This window comes from Hippopotamus amphibius, chromosome 1 (assembly GCF_030028045.1).
Source record: "Hippopotamus amphibius kiboko isolate mHipAmp2 chromosome 1, mHipAmp2.hap2, whole genome shotgun sequence".
In the NCBI taxonomy this organism is placed as follows: Eukaryota; Metazoa; Chordata; class Mammalia; order Artiodactyla; family Hippopotamidae; genus Hippopotamus; species Hippopotamus amphibius.
The window spans coordinates 38,480,616-38,495,204 of record NC_080186.1 but is presented as its reverse complement, the minus strand read 5'-3'; the positions used below and the strand labels follow the sequence as shown (position 1 = coordinate 38,495,204).

Genomic DNA, 14,589 nt, shown 5'->3' with positions numbered 1-14,589 from the left:
TTTCATTTAAATATAGTATCTCTTAGTACTGGACGTAAAAGAGCTTAAAGTGTGCTGACAAATGCCTTAGAATTATGTTTGCATTTCTCTAAGAATACTGTCAAACTGATTGCATTAAAAAGCCTTTGCTTTAGGACACCTAAGTGCTTCTGCTGAGTGGTGCCTCTTGCTGAGCCCTCTCTTTCTAGGCAGGAGATGGACACTGGAGCATGCACTTGCTACAAGAGAGACACTAGTCATCATTCACAGAAGCACTGACACCACATCTAACTGCCTGTCCACAATGACCAAGTGGAAGTCATCTTCTTCTTACACTGCCACTGCTGATTAGGATTTTCTTTCATGAAATTTTAGTTTGTCCTCTGTTCTTCAGCTTTTTTTTAATTCCTGCAAAAACACGCAGGAAAGACTTCATGTACAGCAAAAGATGCTGCACTTATAATATACCTAACAATATAAAGATTACAAGATTCTCAGCTAGCTATTTTATCTGGCCCAACAGAAAAACACAGTCACTGATTACTACACAAGAGGGTGAAAACAGTGACTCTGAAAGGAATCTTGCTTTAAGAATCTGTAAGCCTCAAAGGTGAAGAAAGCAAGACATCTGAATAAAATTTCTCTAAATGTTAATTACATAATCCCAAAGATTTTTTAAAACGAAGACTATCATATTTCAGTAGTAGCCATCCTTCACTACATTTCATACTTGTATTCTCTCATTTCTTAAGAAGGAAGACAGGGTATTCACACACACATATCAGTGCAAAGTTAAGGAAATATGTAAGCATCCATACCCTCAGTGTGCACTAACCTGCTGATTAGTTAAAAAAAAAGAGGGGGATGGAATTTTCAGTTGCATTGGACAAGTGAAAATGATTTCTGTGGTCATGCAGGGTAGACCATGCCTAGATGTACAATATCACAGTGTTAAATAAGATATCACAGCAATATGTTATTCAGGGAAGCTATACAAAACATTTATTTTCCTGTTTTATTATGATTGGTTTAAAGCTTTTTTATACAGTAAGCATGTGGCAGTTTGCAGGATTCTGGTACAACTCAACCTCCCACTTCTATTTACAAATATTATCTTCTTTTTATGTTACATTTTGTAACAAAAGAGAGATTGGTTTCAGTTTAAAAAAAAAACAAACAATACCAAGAAAACAACTACAACCCTGGAGGCCCAGGTCTGAGCTCTGCCCTCACCCTATCCCTCCCCCAGGTGAGTGGGGTGATCCTCCCTCACCAGGCTGGGTGCTCAGGGGAGGTCCGCCACATTCAGGGACAGTCCGTGCTCCAGACGCCGCTGCACCATGAGCATCTCTGTGCTGAGCCCCACAAGAGACCTGGGCAGCATCTCAGGGCACCTGCAGGTGACCGCCCTACTCGGCCTGCTTCTGCTTCTGCTCAAGGCAGCACAGCTCTACCTGCGCAGACAGTGGCTGCTCAAAGCCCTCCAGCAGTTCAAGTCTCCTCCTTCCCATTGGCTCTATGGGCACATGCGGGAGGTAAGATGGAGCGGGACGGGGGAGGGTAGGGCAGGGAGGGCCAGGGCCCTCAGACCATGGTCCTGGTCAGCAAGTTCATGGGACAGAGTCTTGTTGTGTGATAAGCACGTGGTCCCACAAAAGAACCCTGCTTAACTCTCAGGTCTTGGGTCCTCATCCCAGTCCAGGGAGCTCACTCCCTCCCAAGACCCTGTGTGGGTGTCCTCGGGTCTGTCACTCTCTCCTCAGGTAGATCTGCAGCCTGTCCTGGCAGCCCCGCACTTTGAGGGCAATGGCTGTTCCATCCTGAATCTCCCTGCTCTCCAGGCTGAGTAGCTTCAGCTGTTCTCCCAAAACAGGCTTCTAGATGCTTCCCTGCCTCATCCCGCAATCCCATCCTCTCTGCATGCCTAGCCCTCAGCTTGCCTGGGAGCACAGACATCGGTCTAATGGATGGCGCCCTGTGGGTGCACTGTCCATGGAGATGACAGACAGGAATCTCAGAATGTGTCAGGTCACAGGAAAAGAGGCCCACCTGCTGGATGGGGAATCATGGCAGCTGCAGGCACAAACTGGCTCGGTTTGTAATGAGCAAGGGATTTTCCAGTCTCGTGATTTCAGTGGTTAAACCCTGACCAGTTGCTGGCACATATGAGCCAGGTTCTCAAGATGGCGCCAGGTAAGGGGAACTGACATCTGAGTTGCACCATCAGCAGGGTGAGGTCGCCTGCCCGGTGTCCTCATTCACTGGACTATGAGCTCTTGGAGTTAATGTGTAATCCCCCTCACCCCCAGCACCCAGCAAGCAACCTGCACAGAGGGAGGTCATTCCAATGAGAGGAGGGACAGGCAGGAGGGGAAGGAGCAGCCTGCAGGCGGGGGAGGGGCAGCACCTCCCCACTCAGCTCTGGCAGCACTAGCCTGGGGGCGTGGGGGCTCACAGGAAAGTCAGGGGCCACATGGACAGGGGCTCACCAAGGCTTTGTGGGCTGAACAAATGTCAGGAGAAAATCAGGGGTTGGGGAGAGCTGAGGCCCCTCTTTCTCTGAATCATGATTCAAGTATCATGATTCAAGTATCATGATTCAAGCCAAAGACAGGAACCGGAAACAGCCAGGGCCCCATGTGGGCTGGTCCAGTACCTCTCTCCCCTCTCCTTCCTACACTCCTGCACCCCAGGTTACTAAGGGTCCTCCACACCTGCTGGGCCTTCAGGCCTCCTAGTCTCCTGCACGCCAGGTTATAGAGGGTCCTTCCCGCCTGCCTGGGCATTGCAGCCTCTGGTACACTGCGCTTATGTGCCCTGTACCTACAATGACCTTGTCCCTCCTATGTCTGTCTTCCAAGGCCCAATTCCAAGCCACCTCTCCCAACATGTCTTTCTGGGTCTCCCAGGAGCCGAGGGCACAACTCCTTTTCCCTTAGATGTCCTTTTCAAAAGGCATGGCTAACCGGATTCAGCTATTTTTTCTGCAGCATCATAGCGGTGAGCTCCTTCTGGGAGAGCCTGTCTCTGGTGGATCTTTGTGACCCGAAAGCATCTGGATAAATGATGACTCGATGAATGAGCAAGTACATTTCCAAGAGCTTTCTAACGTCAAGGTTGGAGTCAGGGCGCCATCCTCAAAGCTTCGCCAGAGGCTGGGTCTTCCCTCCATCACACATTCATGACCCCCTACAACTGTCAGGGCCTCTTAATCCCTCTGTCTCCTCTGCTAATCCAGAGGCTCCAAGCAGACAAGCATCTAGAGCCCCATCCTAATTCAGGGCCTTTGAACCAGTGCCTGGCACATAGGAAATGCTCAATAAATATGTGCTGGGTGGAGGAAGCTGTCCCACAATAGGCAAGGTGTCTCCGAGCTGGTGAGTCTTGATGGTAGAAGGATGCAGGCAGAGATTAGGTACCAGAGTGGCAGGAGTTGCTTTGAGGTACACAGAAGCCATTGAATTAAAGAAGAGTTGGCTGCATGGAGCATGCCTTGGACCAAATGTTGAGGAGAAATCCAGAGGTGGTGAGAAAAGCTGCGTCTCCAAGCAGAGGAGAGGCAGTTGCTCTGTGGCAGAGAGGACGGGCACACCAGGTAGAGGGAAGAACATGGGCAAAGGCCCAGGAGTGTTAGCAGGTGGAGCCCCTGCTAGGGGCACGGGCAGCCACATCCTGGGGGGCAGAGCAACGGGTCCTGTGGAGTTGCCAGCCCGGCAGGAGGCAAGAAGACAGAAGGTGAAGCCAGAGTGCAAAGGCCTTTGTGGTCCACACTGAGGAGTTTCAAAAGCTTCCTCTAGGTGGTGGGAAGTGCATAAAGTTCCTGGATATTGGTAAAGGAAAGTGACAGAAAAAAATCCACATATCAAATCTTAGTTCAGTACCATTTTCATATATATACATCCACAATGTGTCCTACAACAGTGTACACACTCAATATGTAAAATAATATTATACACACAGAATTTAGTATTTAATTTCTTTCACATAGCCATATACATCCCAAACAATCTTTCAAAATAACAACCATTTCTATGCATGCTGGGATAGTATTCAAAATATATTACAGCAGAAAGAGAAATTACAGAAACTTTCCCATTTACCATTGCAACAAAAAGAATAAAATACCTAGGAATAAACCTGCCTAAGAAGGCAAAAGATCTGTATGCAGAAAATTTTAAGACATTGATGAAAGAAATCAAAGATGACACAAACAGATGGAGGGACATACCATGTTCCTGGATTGGAAGAATCAACATCGTGAAAATGACTGTACTACCCAAAGCAATTTACAGATTCAATGCAAACCCAATCAAATTACCAATGGCATTTTTCACAGAACTAGAGAAAGAAATCTTACGATTTGTATGGAGACGCAAAAGACCCCGAATAGCCAAAGCAATCTTGAGAAGGAAAAATGGAGTTGGTGGAATCAGGCTTCCTGACTTCAAACTATAGTACAGGGCCATAGTGATCAAGACAGTATGGTACTGGCACAAAAATAGAAAGGAAGATCAATGGAATGGAATAGAATAGAGAACTCAGAAGTAAGCCCAAACACATATGGGCACCTTATCTTTGACAAAGGAGGCACAAATATACAATGGAAAATAGACAGCCTCTTCAGTAAGTGGTGCTGGGAACATTGGACAGCTACATGTCAAAGAATGAAATTAGAACACTTCCTAACACCATACACAAAAATAAACTCCAAATGGATTAAAGACTTACATGTAAGGCCAGACACTATAAAACTCCTAGAGGAAAACATAGGCAGAACACTCTATGACATACATCAAAGCAACATCCTTTTTGACCCACCTCCTAGAATCAGGGAAATAAAATCAAGAATAAATGAATGGGACCTCATGAAACTTAAAAGCTTTTGCACAGCAAAGGAAACCATAAACAAGACTAAAAGGCAACCCTCAGAATGGGAAAAAATAATTGCCTATGAAACAACGGACAAAGGATTAACCTCCAAAATAGACAAGCAGCTCATGCACCTTAATACCAAAAAAGCAAATAACCCAATCCACAAATGGGCGGAAGACCTAAATAGACATTTCTCCAAAGAAGACATACAGATGGCCAACAAACACATGAAAAGATGTTCAACATCACTCATCATCAGAGAAATGCATGTCAAAGCCACAATGAGGTATCACCTCACACCCATCAGAATGGCCATCATCACAAAATCTGGAAACAACAAATACTGGAAAAGTTGTGGAGAAAAGGGAACTCTCCTGCACTGTTGGTGGGAATGTAAGTTGGTACAGCCACTATGGAAAACAATTTGGAGGTTCCTTAAAAAACTACAAATAGAACTACCATATGATCCAGTAATCCCACTACTGGGCATATACCCAAAGAAAATCATAATCCCAAAAGAAACATGTACCATAATGTTTATTGCAGCACTATTTCCAATAGCCAGGACATGGAAGCAACCTAAATGCCCATCAACAAACGAATGGATAAAGAAGAGGTGGCATATATATGCAATGGAATATTACTCAGCTATAAAAAGGGATGAGATGGAGCTATATGTCATGAGGTGGATAGACCTAGAGTCTGTCATACAGAGTGAAGTAAGTCAGAAAGAGAAGGACAAATATTGTATGCTAACTCACATATACGGAATCTAAAAATGGTAGTAATGAACTCAGTGACAAGAACAAGGACGCAGATACAGAGAATGGACTGGAGAACTCGAGGTTTGGAAGGGGGCGGGGGGTGAAGGGGAAGCTGAGAAGAAGCGAGATAGTAGCACAGACATATATATACTACCAACTGTAAAATAGATAGTTGTATAGTTGTATAACAAAGGGAGTTCAACTCGAGGATGGAAGATGCCTTAGAGGACTGGGACGGGGAGGGTAGGTGGGACTCGAGGGAGGGTGGAGGGGGGAGTCAAGGGAGGGAGGGAGTATGGGAATACGTGTATAAAAACAGATGATTGAACTTGGTGTACCCCCCCCCAAAAAAATAAATAAATAAATGAAACTGAAAACAAAAAAGAAAACAGAAAAAAAAAATTACAACCAGTATGGCAAAAGGAAATTAGTATATAAATTTGTTTTTAGAAATAAACTATTTCTTTCTTTAAATAATAAAATTCTATGACAGAACTGCATACCAAGTAATAAGAATTACCATAAGTGGCTCATGCAAATGTGGTACGAATGACCTTCAAAAGGCTGTACACCAGGGGGTCTATCCATCATGTATATTTCTGTAGGCAGTTGCTAGTGCTGGCCCATAGCTGTACCTGACAATGGGACAGAATCTGGTCTTGGGACAAAGGTGGACAGCCAGCAAGTCCGCCTCCAAGCCCAGGCCATAAGCAATAGATCTAAACTCTTAGTTCTGCTGAGAGATCCAGAGGGACCTCCTTGTACCCATCCTGCTCTTCACCCCCACTCCAGCACTGGAACTCAGAGAAGGGTTTTATCGATGTATCTTTCCCTTGGTGACAGTTCCAAGAGGAGAGCGAGCTGCAAGCCCTACTGAAACAGGGTAGAGAAATACCTGAGTGCCTGTGCTTGCCAGCTGTTCGGGACAAGAGCCGGCGTATTGGTCTATGACCCTGACTACATGAAGCTCGTCCTGGGCAGATCAGGTGACAGTGAAACCCACATGGCAGCAGGAGAAACTCTTCCCTCTTGGGTACATGCCCCTGGGTCTGTGCCATTCCAGAAGAGACCGGCACTTCAGCCAGGAATACCTGACTCTCTACCAACCATCCTTGCAGCCCACAAGACGGCCTAGGGTCGATATTCTCTATTTATAGTGAATGCTTACACACCTGGGTGGGGCTGATTTCACTCTTCTTCCTTTCTTTCTTTTTAAAACACAACTCAGAGGATGCCATTCTGGGAGACACTTCCCTGTCCACACTGATGTAGCTTTGGCACCTCTCACTGTTGCCTGTCGTGGGTCTTGAAATGGTCAAACCACCACAAATCGTAGGAAAACCACAGGCTTCTGTCTTATTCTATGGCACTGAACAGAACTTAGGTTTCATGCCGATTCACCATCTTAGTCCTGTGGGTGTTCTGCTGCTAGGACACCGAGTCTGCCTGCCTGGGCCCACAGGTGACGGTCAGGACAGAGAGTCTCAGGGCTGGAAACCCAGGGGGAGGCGGCTTAAGACAGACTGTCAGTTGCAGCCGATGGTCTGGACCACTGCTGCTCTGCAGGGCGCCTGCCTTCTTCACTCCCCTCCACCTTCCTTCCTTGCCTTTCAGATCCAAAGTCTTATGGTGCCTACAGATGCCTGATTCCCTGCATTGGCAAGTACATTTAAACACAACTGTGGTCCACCCTCCAGTTAGGTTTACCAAGACCTGCCCCTTTGCCTAACGGAGAACAACAGGGGTCAGGCACCCTGTCACCACCCGCATCTCTGCTGCAAACCTCATTTCTCTTCTTCTAATAATGGCCTCATCTTTGTAATGTGCTGAGGCTGTCCTGTTGCTCAGCCTCTTCTTCACCCCTTCTCAGTGCTCTGTGAAATTCTCAGACTGATTTTAGTCAAGTCCTTCTATCAGCTGCCTCCCTATTATTTTCCAACCTTAATCTCAGAGCTGTCATAATCACATCCTACGGACCATCCATTTTGGAAATTCACATCCTTGAACTGTCCTGGCCATTCCTGTCTTTGTCCATGATGTGCCTTCTTCTGACACCCTTGGCTCCTCCCAAGTTGTCCCCAGTCATCCTCTAATCCAGTCTGCCCGACCCACACACACCCCCATCTGTGGTCCAGGGAATGGTGTGCTCGTGGTGGAGGGGCAGACGTGGTTCCAGCACCGGCGGATGCTGACCCCAGCCTTCCACTAGGGCATCCTGAAGCCCTATGTGCGTCTCCTTGCAGACTCAGTCCGAGTGATGCTGGTGAGTCCATCCCTCATCACCTGTACCCACTCACATCCAACACAGCTGACAAAGTCCACTTGCAGAAACAGGTGCCCTCAGACATCCATCAGATACAGACAACCCAGCATGATGCATTCCAAACTTACTATGAGACAGAGATGCCTAAAACTGGATGGCACAGAGGAGGACGCAGGCACCAGCTTGAATGCACAATGTGCCCCTCACCAAGGGAAAGCCGGGCCGTGGTGTTTTCAGGGTTCACTCTCCTATCATCTAGACGTCTTCACTCAGCACACTAGAGCAAGGCTCATTCCCCTGCACAGCAGCACAAGCTGCCCCTGGCTGGCATGGGCAACGGCAGCTTCTGTAGCAGACTGGACATCCCAGGATGGCACTCAGGTGGGCTCTGGCCTGGGGTCCAGAGCTTCTGCATGGAACTGAGACACTCATGGCAGAAAATGAGGCCAGGTCTACATTCACAGACCAGGTCTTCAGAAACATCACCTTCAAACCGCACTGGGAACCAGCTGGTCTCAGCTAACACTGGATGAATGAAAGGAATTGAAGACCCTCATGCCCCTTCATGGCAGCGCCAGCAAAGCTCCTTCAGCTTCTCCGGGCCTTGAAATATTTGCCTTCTAGTGTTGGCCACCACCTGTCCAGCTACGATCTCAGGACACAAAGGATTCCCCCTTTGTCCCCTGTAAAACTATGCTTTCTGGTCTGCCACAAGGTGATGAGCATCATAAATTGTTCCTAAAATTCAGAACTAATTCAGAATATTTTGAGACAACATGGATAATTGTATAATAAAAGATTCTGAGAAAATGGGCATCACATTACACATGTGCTGGAGCTTTAAACTGGGTGGAAATTGAGGAAATGTCATCCAAGGATTTAGAGAGACAGAGGCAAAGAGAGCGTGGCCTTGTCAGCACAGGCCTTCTGAAGAAGCAGAGCAGGGTCAATGTCCCCCTCCCACCACAGGACAAGTGGGAGGAGCTCATCGGCCAGGACGCACATCTGGAGATCTTTGAACACATCTCCTTGATAACGCTGGACGCCATCATGAAGTGCGCCTTCAGCCACCGGGGCAGCATCCAGACAGACAGGTCAGTGACAACCCTTCAAGGGCAGGGTCCTGATCTCACCAGCTGGGGAGGACTCCCCTGAGAGGCAGGTAGGGCAGCAAGGATGCTATTCAGAGCAAAAGGCAACATTATGCAGAGAGCCATGGACCACAGTCAAACTCCACCCAGACCAACCTTGCCTCAGTCACAGGTCCCTGATTCCTGCACAAGGACAAGCCTGGCTGCTCAGGCCACTGGTAAAGCACTGAGGGTCTCCAGGGCTGTAAGGCAGAAATGACAAAGCCTCAGTGCGGCCTGTCCCCACTGACTGAGGAATCCCCACCCAGAGCCCCACTCTGTCTCCAGGTCAGAGCCTCCCTCCACGCCAGTCTCTTCTGCATCCTCTCCCTTCAGGAACTCCCAGTCCTACATCCAGTCCATCAGGGACCTGAGAAATCTGATTTTTTCCCATGTGAGGAATATCTTCCACCAGAAAGTTATCACTTACAGGCTGACTCCTGATGGGCGCTGAAGCCACCGGGCCTGCCAGCTCACCCATCTAGGCATATGTTCTGCTTCTCCTTCTGGGCTGCTCCCCCCTCCCCCCCATCACCAGGCACATGTGAAAGGGCCTGGCCTGGACCCCTCAGGCAGAGCCCAGTCTCCTGCTTCCTCTAAAGGAGCTGGCACACACACCCATGCTGGGTGCTCTCCTGGGGCAGGGGTTGGGAACCGAGATGTTGTGGGGATCAGGTGATGTGCAGGGAGGTACATGTGTCACCACGTTGGTGATGAGTGAATGAGGCCCCCTCCCAGCAGCATTCAGGCAGAGGCTCCCCGGGCTGTGCTATTGAGGGGATGCCCGACCTGCCTCAGATGATGCTGGAGCTCTCAGCCCCGCCATGCACACCCAAGCCCACTCTTGTCCACATCCACCTGGAACCCAGATTGGGCCTGAGGGGCAGATGGGGTTACACTGGGAGAGGGATCAGGGCCCCCAGATGTCTCAGTTCTGCTGGGAACCACTGTTCTGTGATAGATGCAGTGATCCGGCTGAGGAAGGCTCACCTGCAGAAGCAGGGAGAGCTGGAGAAGGTGAGGAGCGAGAGGCACTTGGATTTCCTGGACATCCTCCTCTTTGCCACAGTGAATATGGGCAGGAGAGGCCTGCGGCTTTTGCCAGAAACGCAGAGGAAGGGCCAACCCTGCACTCTTGCCCTGCCTCTGCAAATGGAGAATGGGAGCATCTTGTCTGACACAGAACTCCGTGCCAAATTGGACACATATTTATGTTTGGAGGCCATGAAACCACAGCCATTGGCATCTCCTGGACCCTCTATGCTCTGGCCTCCCACCCTCAGCATCAGCAGAGGTGCCAGGAAGTCATCCAGATCCTCCTGGGGGATGGTACCTCCATCACCAGGTGAGTGCACATGCAATAGGACAGACTTGACACTCAGCTGGGGGAGAACCCCTGGTTGTCTGGCCCTGCCCTGCCCATCCTATGTTAGGATGGACTTCATTTCAGGGGCCACCTGGATCAGATGTCCTACACCACCATGTGCATCAAGGAGGCACTGTGACTCTATCCGCCAGTGCCGTTCATGGGCAGAGAGCTCAGCAAGCCCATCACCTTCCCTGATGGACGCTCCTCACCTGCAGGTATGAACTTGACCGCCGCCACTAACCTGAACTCTCTACAAGACCACATGGGAGATCAAAAATACAAATGTGCTTTCCCAGTTCTGGGATGGCATGGAGATTATTTCTGCCTGAAGATCATTAGTATTGACTCTGTGGTTTGGATGACTTTTTAAAAATGCTTGACCCAGAACTTGAACCAACAAAATCTCAAAAAGCAAATGCTAGTCCCTAAATGTAGTCTTGTAATGGAGGGCTAACGCTCTGATTCCTTGAGTTGAGAAATCTTAAGAGGGAAGCAGACAGAAGCAGGAGGAGATCTTCTTCTTCCCATAGTGGGTCTCATTGAACAAGGGAGCTCAGGGAATCCACTGTCCTCGGTCAGGTGGCCCAACCTGTGAGGGGCCCTCATGTGGATGCCAGAGAGCAGCTGATGCCCAGGTTGGAGAGCCCTGTCATGCTTGGAGGCCCCCCACGGGCTCACCTCCCAGTGGGTGTGAATCCCAGCACTGCCACCTCCTAACTGTGGGATCATGGTCACGCCCTTTAACATCTCAGAGGCTCAGGTGCCCCATCTGCACAAGGGGATGTGAGTGCCTTCCTTGAGGGCTGCTCTGAGGATTGAATGAGTTAATGCACCTCACCCAAGGGCTCATGATGACACTTGATAAATGTGACTTGTCATGTGAGGTGCTCTTAAATGTAAGCCTCCAATTCCTTTTACTTTTCAATCCTGGGCCATGGTTCCCTACTCCTACCTGCTGCTCATGTGCTTTGTCACACCCAGCTCATCTGTCGTGAAAGAGCATCGTTGTATTCAGAGTGATGGAGGCTGGCTCTCATGGTGGCTCCCAGCCTTTTGTGCTGCACATGCCCCCTGCTGCTCTGGGTACCATCCGTCTTCCCTCTCTCCTCCCTGCCCCACAGCAATCACACTCTCCCTCTCCATTTAAAGGCTTCACCACAACCTGAAGGTGTGGCTGAACCCAGAGGTATGGTGGCTGTGGGAGGAGGGAATGGGATGCTCTCTCCAGACCAACACCTCTTCTTGCTCCCCCATCGGGGATTCTTGTTCCCTTTTGCATTGCTGAGAGGAGTGTGACCCCACGTGTCCCGGCCGCGGTGTTCTCTCTGCAGGTGTTTGACCCATCCCGGTTTGCACTGGGGTCTTCTCAACACAGTCATGCTCTGCTGGCCTTCTCAGGAGGATCCAGGTGAGGCTTTCTGCACTTGGTGCCGCTGGGTGTCACTGGGTGCTTCCTGATGTGTCTGACTGTGTACATTCCTATGTGGTGTATGCACTATGTCCTTGTATGTTAATGTGTTGAGAAGGAGGCATGGGTCTCCATGCTTATGAAGACCTTGAGGGCACGGCACAGAGACCTTGACCTCCTGACTTCCACAACCACCAGCCACTTTTCCCTGTCAGTGGCCACTCCGACGTTTCTGCGGTTTTCCTCCCTTAAGGTGTCTGACATTTCATCTTTAGAATTTTTATGAAAACTAAGCTTCAGATGTTTGCTTTTCACAATCATCAGTCATCATAAAAGGTAGTTTTCTCTCTACACACATTCTTAGTCAAGCCCGCTGCCTTTTCTACTTAATTCACCAACCAGCCTCCCACTGTATCAGTGGTGTTTACATGGGTTTGGATTTCCAGCTGCCTCCTTTGTCCTGATGGTTCAAGCCATGTATGTGATCAGTTGCCATGGCCGTAGAGAAAAATCCATGCCATGTATGTGTTCCCTATTTCTGTAGTCAATGCCACCAAAGTGTAGACTGCATTTTCATATAAATATGACACCTTCCAGTTGACAAAATTCTTTATGTATAGCAGGGATTATATGCCATAGTCCCAGAATCTACAGAGTGTACTTGGGGAAAAAACTAACAAACAAACAAAAAAGAACATGACGTGGAGGACAATCAATTGCTTTTCAGAGAAAATCCACACTTTTGTATTTGACACGTGCATTTGAAAAATTCCTGGAAGGAAAAGCACCCTGGAAATAGCTGTTGACTTGGATGATACACCCCAAAATGACTTCTGTGAAAATCTCAAAGACTACAGATGCCCCTCTGAAAGAGTAAGTCCCATAATTTTGTAATCTTTTAGTAGAAACAAGGAGAAGCAAGTTTTTTTCATGAATCCATACTTTTGTGAAGTTTTCAGTTGGTGAATTAACCTTCACAGAACACGTTTGATGCAAAACCTGCTCAGAATTGGCTCTAGGATGTGTAGGGTCCATCCTTCCTTGTAGACATGGGCTGCACGTCATGCAGCTGCCACTAGAGGACAGGGGGACCAGGTGGCTCAATTCATAGGTCAGAATTAACACTTAATTCCATCTGGGTTTTTTTTCTCAATTCAATTAACTTTATTTAACTCTAAAACCATTTATTAAGCCTGTCTCTGTGTGCCAAGTCATGTACTAGGAGATGAGAACATGGAGACGAAAGACACTCCCTGCTTCCAGGAGTTCACAGCCAAAAAACAGCAAGCTCTTTTCAAGACAGACATGTGACGTTTCCATGTGTAGTGGTCAGTAGGTTTGCCTTACACGACAGACATCAAACGTTCATCATCTCTTTCACTCACTCATTCTTTCATTGAGCAGACTGTTGAACATTCCATGTTTCTGACAGTGCCCTGCTCAGGGGACCATGATGTATCTTGAGTAACACTAATGGTGTCTTGGGGGTCCAGGGAGGAAGAAGTGCAGCTGGCAGAGGCGGAGCGACCTGGTGAGCATGTGGCTGGCAGAGGTGGGGGAAGGGGCCCTCAGCAGGAGCTGAGTGAGGAAGAGGAGCTGGACGGGTGCGTGGTGAGTGAGGAACAACCCAGAGAGGGCAACGATGCCAGCTGAGGCACTGGGACGTGTCCTCCCTGCGGTAGAGGGCAGAGCAGGCCTGGAGCTGCATGGCTTCAGTACAGGGAGGGGAGGCAGGGTGACTGAAAAGGCCAGTGAGGAGCCCCAGGGATGGGAGGAGGGTGGTCTCTGGAGTAGAACAGAAAGGATCCAGAGGCAGCTTGACTGAAGGGCTGAGGGGAGACAGGAGTTTGGACCCTTCATTGGGAGGCAAATGGTCCAGCAGATTGAGGGTCACTAACCCATGGCCCCTCCAGGAAGCCTCCCTGTCGCCATCCTGACTTCCTTACACAACTCTGTCTTGTCCTCTCTGGGGATTGGGGTCCCCGTGTTTCTCCACAGATGACCGGGACCCGAGAGTGACCCAGCCCGCCCCCTACAGTGCCCTGACCTGGCCTGAAACCAGAAACTGCCTGTGGATGAGTGAACAAAGGGCTAATTCACATTTACTGCTTCACTTGACTCTGTGGCATAGAGCACTGACCCTCCCCAAGAGGATTTGGTGCTGCTGAGAGCAGAGGCCAGAGTTAGGAGCTAGTCGTGCAGAGAGGTGGGCTTGTAAAGGTCGGGGGAGCGTGTCCATCAAGGCTTGGGTGGCGCGTTCAGAGAGGCATGTAAAGCAGGGATCTGGTCTGGGGCACGTGCAGGAGAGCCCTGGATGCCCTGTGCCTGGTTACAAGCCCCACTCACTTCCTTTTCCCTCCCGGACCAAGGAACTGCATCGGGAAGCCGTTTGCCATGAACGAGGTGAAGGTGGCCATGGCCCTGAACTTGCTTCATTTTGAGCTCACACTGGATCCCTCCAGGGTCGCGATTCCCATTCCAAGAGTTGTGTTGAGGTCCCAAAATGGGATCCACTTGCAGCTCAAGAAGCTCCTGTAATCCTTGTGGGGACGAGGACAAGCTCCGAGGGCTCCTGCCCGCCATCCTGTCCCCCTGTCACTCTCTCCTGGCCTTGCCTCTTTGCCACTTCCTGCTTCTCTCTGCCCACCTGCCAGTCTACCTCATCTCCTGCCTCCTGCCCATCAGACTCTCTGCCCTTGTGCTCTCACCTTTCTCCAGGCTCCCTCTCTGTTATCTCTCCATCTGTCTCTGACTACCACCCCCACCCCATCCCATATCTCTGACTGTCCACCTAAACCCTGATC

At 49.2% G+C, this 14,589-nt stretch overlaps 1 pseudogene; it reads left to right on the top strand.

The window, feature by feature from the left end:
- The first annotated feature begins 1,319 nt into the window (after nt 1-1,319).
- LOC130837140 (cytochrome P450 4A25-like) lies at nt 1,320-11,789 on the top strand (annotated as a pseudogene).
- Nucleotides 11,790-14,589: the final 2,800 nt, after the last annotated feature.